This window comes from Magnolia sinica, chromosome 10, assembly GCF_029962835.1.
Source record: "Magnolia sinica isolate HGM2019 chromosome 10, MsV1, whole genome shotgun sequence".
Taxonomy (NCBI): Eukaryota; Viridiplantae; Streptophyta; class Magnoliopsida; order Magnoliales; family Magnoliaceae; genus Magnolia; species Magnolia sinica.
This window is the reverse complement of record NC_080582.1, coordinates 65,093,661-65,100,895: the sequence shown is the minus strand read 5'-3', so window position 1 is coordinate 65,100,895 and position 7,235 is coordinate 65,093,661. Positions and strand designations below refer to the sequence as shown.

At 42.3% G+C, this 7,235-nt stretch overlaps 1 non-coding gene across 1 annotated transcript; it reads right to left on the bottom strand.

The window, feature by feature from the left end:
* Positions 1–6,874: 6,874 nt before the first annotated feature.
* LOC131217748 (small nucleolar RNA R71) lies at positions 6,875–6,981 on the bottom strand. The gene has a single exon (XR_009157339.1). It is a non-coding gene; the product is annotated as a small nucleolar RNA R71 (small nucleolar RNA).
* Between the last annotated feature and the right edge of the window lie 254 nt (positions 6,982–7,235).

Sequence of the window (7,235 nt, the reverse complement as noted above, 5' to 3'; positions counted from 1 at the left end):
AGGATTGACATGCTTGACTTACACTCTGCATCCCATGGCTTTGATGTGGCCGATCGCATTCATGTTTTGCACCGCATGGCCATGGTATGGCTGATTGCATACATGTGTCCATCAGCATGATCCCACATTTCTCTGACCTTGCATCCTGAGCACGCTCATATTGTGCACACACTTACACCACCCTCTAAGCTTTCTATAAGCTTATGCACGATTGATGCGTGCAGGTGACGCCAGGTTGCAGCCGTAGCATAGCAGCAACAGGAGTGTGTGGTCTAGCCTTTGGAGTTTTATTATTCGCAATATCTTGTATTTTCCTTCAGACGCATTGTACTTAAAGTTTTTGATCATAGTGGATTTTGTGATGGTGTTCTTGTGTTTATTATTCATGGGTTATGCTTTTGGTTATGCTCATTATGAATCAAATGATATTAGAAATCCTCCTTATGGGATCTCAGGATCGGAACCTGGTAAATGGGTACCGGGAGCCGAGAATGGGGTTTTACGGAGGCTGTCGGAGCCGGATTCGATGATCGGCAATTTTGTTAGCCCGGTTTCCGAGTTCGGGGCGTGACAGTAGCTATATCAGAAAATCTCTAAGTTATTCGAACTTGGGGATCTAAGCATTCTAAGTTCTCAACAGTCATAGAGTAAAGGGTAGCTATCAGTAGATATGTGATGTTATCATCAGGTATTCCCAAGTTATGCTCTGATACCAACTTCTGTCACGCCCTAAACCCAGAGATCGGACTCACAGGAATCCCGATCGCCGAATCTGGTGCCGACAGTCTCTGTAGTACCCCATTCTCGGCTCCCAGCGCCCATACTCCAGATTTTGATCCTGGGATCCTATAAGGAGGATTTTTCAACATACATTTTCTCATAAGAAGCATAACCACATGTTTACCCAAATCACCCAAATCACAGAGGAAACATCATCATCACATATCCATTAATAAAATCATTTGAATACAATACTGAAAGGGAAATACATATATCGAAAATCAAAGCTCCAGAAGTCCACTGCATGCTCCAAGCTCAACGTTGCTACAACTTAACGCCATCTGCATGCATTTATCGTGCATAAGCTTATAGAAAGCTTAGAAAGTGGTGAAAGTTTGTGCATAAGGTAAGTGCCAAGTAAGCAATAGAATGCCATAATCACACAATATCGGAAATACTGGCAAGATCATGAATCATACGATATCAAAGTAAGTGGAAATACTGACAAGTCCATAAAAATATCATCAACCTTATCCAGGATATGCGATGAAAAGATATATCAACCCAATGTCATCTACTGAGAAAGTAATGTAAATCGACTATGTAATACTGAAACATAATGAACCAGATATCAGATATCGAGGATGCAATATAATATGCAATTCGAAAGAGCTATGAATATCATCAGCCTCATCTAGGTCATATAAATGCAGAAACATAGCAACCCAAAATGCCATATGCGAGGATGTAATGCGATATGCAATATGTGGTGCGAATGAAATGACCAAGCTGCAGTATGAAGTCGGGATGATAGTACATGGTATCGCAAGCTATGCGGCCTATCACAAAGGACTTCTATCTAAACCAATCTCATACCTAAATTTGGATAGATAAACTCAATGTGGTAAGTTCTTGATCTCAGGTCAGTCGCATGCCCCAACCGAAATTCTGGCTATTGTGAAAGTACACATAACAATTAGTTGCGTACGACCAGCCCAAGTGGATAGTGAATGAATGATGGATGAGTATAATGCTAAGTATATAACTCCTGCTCAATCAGTCCACAAATCAGTACTGTACATTTTTGAGATCATCATCGGGGTCTATTACACTCCAAGCTGGCTATCCCCCCAACCAGCCGTGTAGCCCAGCGAGTGGAAAAGACCTCACTACCCACCTGCCAGTAGTATACCAATGCCTACCCAGCTCGTTGATAACAGACCCATTTGGGAGTTGGTCAAACTCAGCCTAGCTTATAGCCCCCTCACTTGGGTGGATAAGGCCACACCCCCTCCCAATCGACCAGACATAGTGGGAGACGCGGCCTCCGGGTATTTAGCACTTAGACACTCATGTATCCACTTGGTCTTGACGTTGGGGCATCTCCTGGCCTTGGAGGTTTAGGGACTTTCACCCACGGATATCCAAAGTGCCCAGATGCTCGAACTCAAACATTTTTAGTGTCCCATCTGGTCATCTACGACATACCTGTGGAGGTCACAGCCCTGATGTCGCTAGGGCGTATAGTAATCATAATCACACAATGCAAGATGCATGAGTCATGTACTCCAATCATGCATTAATCCTGCACATGCTGTGTGCTCATGTGGGATAACTCCACCCATCAGGGAGTCCTATAACCATCTGTACTATGGCATATGCAATGGTCAATCACATCTCATAATAAATATGCAGATGATGCGTATGGGCATGTATCATAATGTTGTGCTGACTCATAATCGATATCAATAACCAGCATCAACAATCAACCTTGACATTGTGGACATTTAACCAACATTGCCCCCAAGGAATGGCCCACATAGAGCCTAACATATAGTGGATCCATGACCTCATATAAGGGCCTAATATACAACACCATGGACCTCACTCGAGAACTTAATACATATCACGATGGGCCTCTCATATAGGCCCAATATATATCACAATGAGCTTCATCGCCTGGCCCTCAAATGCACCACAATGGGCCTCATCACATAGGCCTCATATACATCATATTGGGCCTTAAACACGGGTGAAATACACATCACAACAGGCCTCAAATATGGGCCGTATATACATCACATTGGGCCTCAAACACGGGTCAAATGCACATCATAATAGGCCTCAAATACGGGCTGCATATACATCACATTAGGCCTCAACAATTGGCCTCAACATCCGGCCTCGACAATCGGAATCAAAATCGGCCTCGATAATCGGCCACGATAATTGGCCTCGATAATCGAAATCAAAATCGGCCTCAACAATCAGGCTCGACAATCGGAATCGACCTTGACAATCGAAATCAAAATTGGCCTCGACAATCAAAATCAGAATCGACCTCAACAATCAGCCTCTACAATCAGAATCGGCCTCGATAATCAGCCTCAACAATAGGTCTTGACAATTGGAATCGGCCTCAGCCTCCTTGATCTGATTGAAAACATTCCCAAACACTTCCTTGTTCCATACCTTTAATAGTTGCTTGGTCTTTTTCAACTTAAATTGGATATTTATCATGGGGTTATACAAGCAATCTCCCTCCCACGATATTGCATATCAGACCCCATTTATTACCTGGATTTATGAGCATGACTCTGTTTAACGGCTTGGTTTAACTGTGTAGGTGATACAAGGTGTAATTACGAACTGAGACTAAGAAAGGGTGTTTAAAGCTGCGATTTAATGCTCTGATGACACCAAGGCAAGGGACGGACCCCAGGGGACCAAGATCATCGAATTTACACACCGAAGATCAGCGAAAATCGAGAAACTGAAGTTCAAGTGGCCCAAAATTGGTTCATAATGAAAGATCACAGGGTTCCCACTATCCGTTCAGGTCGAAACTTCATACATGCCCTGAGGGCCATAAATTAACCGTACACTTCAAAATTCAGCCTTTGGACTCCTAGGGAAGTGGCCCAACGGATAAATCAGGCCATAAATCTCTGATTCGGGGCCCATTTGATCACTGGATATGCTGCCAACTTGGGCTCGACTCGTGAAATTATCTGGAAGAAGGGACGGATGGAGTGGATTGCTCAAAACATCACGGTGGGACCCATTTACATAGGATGAGTGGACATAGCATACGTGCAACAGAGGTGCACCGAACGCTAAGTCGGGTCAAACCGACTTTGACCCGCAGCATTCGACTCTCCTTCACAGAGAAGGAAGTCTCTGTTTTTTTCCGCAGCAGGGCACCCGTTGCTGATGAAGTGGCCCACCATCATCATCGTTTTTGGTGATCCAAGCCGTTCATCGTGTGAAGACCACGATTTTATCCCAATACTCACTGTTTTTATTTATCTATGCATGCCGCCAAGCTCACATCTACAAGAATTCATCCTTGCGTCGACCGACGGTGTGGCCCATCCGAACCACGGTTTCTCTCTAAACTCGGGATCAAGATCAAGGTCAGATGCAGAGGCTTTTATATTGGATTGTACTCTCCATATGATCAGTCTAAGTGGACCCCACCATGCATCAGCGCACCTCTGTTACGGACGTCCGTAAAAACCGAACGTCGCCCGGCCTTCTCAGGCTGTTGTGTGAGCTTGATCAGCATCGGATTGGTAATCCGGACCATCCATGAGATTTATTTGGTCCCCATCATCACAGCCTAGGTGGAGAAATTTTGCAGTCCAAGTTGAGATCAATTTCGAGCGTTTAAACGTCGGACGAACGGCGACGAGAAAAGTCAGGTGGACCATATCAAAATCACTCCAAAACCTGTCATTTCCACCCGAAATCTTGCCAAGAAGTTAATGGACGGAATGGATTTGCTCTCCGACGCCGAACAGGGACCCACAAATCATCTCAGCGCAAGCCGTTTGCGCAGGCAGCGCGTCCGTGATCACCGGACGCGGTTCGATGAAGTGGCCCACCAGAATGACCCATTCGACCGATCTGGACCGTCCGTATGAAAGCCAAGGAAGAGTCAAGCAACGCCACGATGCCAAAATCCACGGATATGAGCGGTATGTCCCGCACTTTCTATCGAAATACAAGTGAGTTGGCGGGTATTTCTGCTGCGAGAGATGTTGCGCACGCTGCCTGCGTAAACAAAAACTTGCACACTCTCCAGCCACCGTCGGGAAGACTAATAAAAAGGGAGGAATTCTTTGCTGGGGCAGGGGAACTAAGCGAGAGGATTGAAGAGAGAGTGAAGTTTTTTTGTCTTCTTTTGTTTCCTTTTATTTCTTTCCTTCTTGTTCTTTTCTTTCTCTTTTTATTTTTTTATTTGCATTAAGTTTAGCCCATATCATGTGTGGCTAAATCTCTTAGCTAGGGCTAAGAGGTGAAGCCTGTAGCAAGATGGGAGAGTCTACTTTGTGCCTTTAATGCATAAACTGAATTTGATATATTTGATTGTTCAAGGAATATTTTTCCTAGTCTTTTATGGTCTGTTGTGACTGAAATTACAATGGATTTGCAATGGCTTTGAATATCTCCTTTTCTTTTTTTTTATGTTTATGAAGTCAGGAAGCCCTGTTGTTCATCATGGCTCCATGAGCATGGTAGGATGACAGTACCCTTCCTGATCTTCATACATTGTTGAATGGTTGGTAATTAGTTTAATCTTGTTGTTTACTTTGTCTCCTGGGCATGGTTAGATGATGAAATCCATTCTAATTCATACACCTTTCATCTCTTGAAACCTATATCAATGGCAGTTCAGTAAATTTCCATAATTTGTGATACTGGCATAAGATCTCCCTGATTCCTACAAGTGGATCCTCTGAATCCCTAGTTTCCTTCCTCTGAGTTACTTAAGTTTTAGATAATCATTCCGCAATTATTTCCTAAATTCTATTTGTTTTAGATCGCATCTTCGACTAGTTCTAGTTCTTCTTGGTTTCAGATAACGTACAGGTATCAGTCCCTGTGGATTCGACCTCGGTCTTACCGAGTTTATTACTACATCACAACCCTGCACTTGGGGTGTGAACAAGTTTTTGGCGCCGTTGCCGGGGACTGTTAGTTACGATTTTCTGAAATTAATTGGTTTTAGGATTAGTTTAAGATTAGGATTTTACTAACCTTAGTTTTACTTATTTATTTATTTATTTCTATTTGAGTTCAAAACTAACTTGTTTCCTATTTTATAGGATCTGGACATAAGTTTCTCAATTGGTAATTCCTTCCTAATCTCTCTACTCTTTCATATTTTTAGAATTAGGGTTTAAATTTTAGAAATTTTCTAATTCTAGCACTTTTAGAATCTAATTTATTTTCCTAATTTATTTTTAGAATATTTTTTTTTTTTTTAGGAACTAACCTTCTTATTTTGTAGGCCTTTAAGATAGAAATTTCTAATTTGGTAAGCTCTTTCCCTACTCCCTATCTTTCAGTCCTCTTTTAATAATCTACTCTCTAGTTTAGATCTTTCCTAATTTACTTTAGAAATTTCCACTTTCTTTTAAGAATTCCTTCTTTTAGAAATTAATTTACTGCTATTTTTCTTTGTAGAATCTAACTTATTTTTGTTTTATTTTGCAGGGTTTTAACCTAGGACTTCAATTTGGTAATTTCTTTCCAACTCTCTCTTTCTTTCTAGATTTTCTTTCCTAGGGTTAAGTTTTTAACTGAGGGCTGCGAGTGTTTTCATGCCCAAGTGGGCCCGTGACGACACTCGACGTCTCTTGACTGAAGGAGGATTGGTTGAGGGGTTGACTATCCATCGCAGGACTAGACACCGCTCGAAATCCCCTGAGTTAACTGAAGTTATGGCTGAACACCAACCTCCTCTACTTCCACCCAGGGTGGAGGATACCCAAGATGAGAATGAGGTGCAACAGGCACCCCCGCCTCGTACTTTACGAGATTTTCTACAACCGGCGGGAGTGAGTACGCCCTCATGCATGATTTTTCCTGAAAACACAGGACAAATGGACATCAAGCCAGGAGTTATCCAACTCCTTCCCAAATTCCATGGACTTGAATCTGAAAGTCCATATTTATATTTGAAAGAGTTCGATGAAATAATAGCTACATTATGTTTTCCTAATGTATCCTTAAATATCGAGGTGAATCTTAATGTTGACAAGTCGAGATTAGACTCTTACATTCACTGCGTCCTAGATCCATTGGCACATGGAACGACATGCAGAGGGAATTCATAAAAAAATTCTTCCCACATCATAAAACGATTACCCTCAGAAAAGCAATCATGAACTTTGCCCAAAAGGAAGATGAAACATTCTTCCAATGTTGGGAAAGGTTCAAAGATTTGGTCAGTTCATGCCCACAACACGGATTTGAAACGTGGCGCATTACAAATTTTTTCTACGATGGACTGACATCTTCCATGCGCCAAATGGTCGAGACAATGTGTAATGGAGAATTCATTAATAAAGATGTCAACGAGGTATGGGACTACCTCGACAGTTTGGCTGAAAAAACACAATCTTGGGACTATTACCCAAAGTCGAACACCACGTCTAGGCCAACTCAATCAAAGGAGAAAGGTGGATTATATCTCTTAAAAGAAGAGGATGATCTCAAGTGTAAAG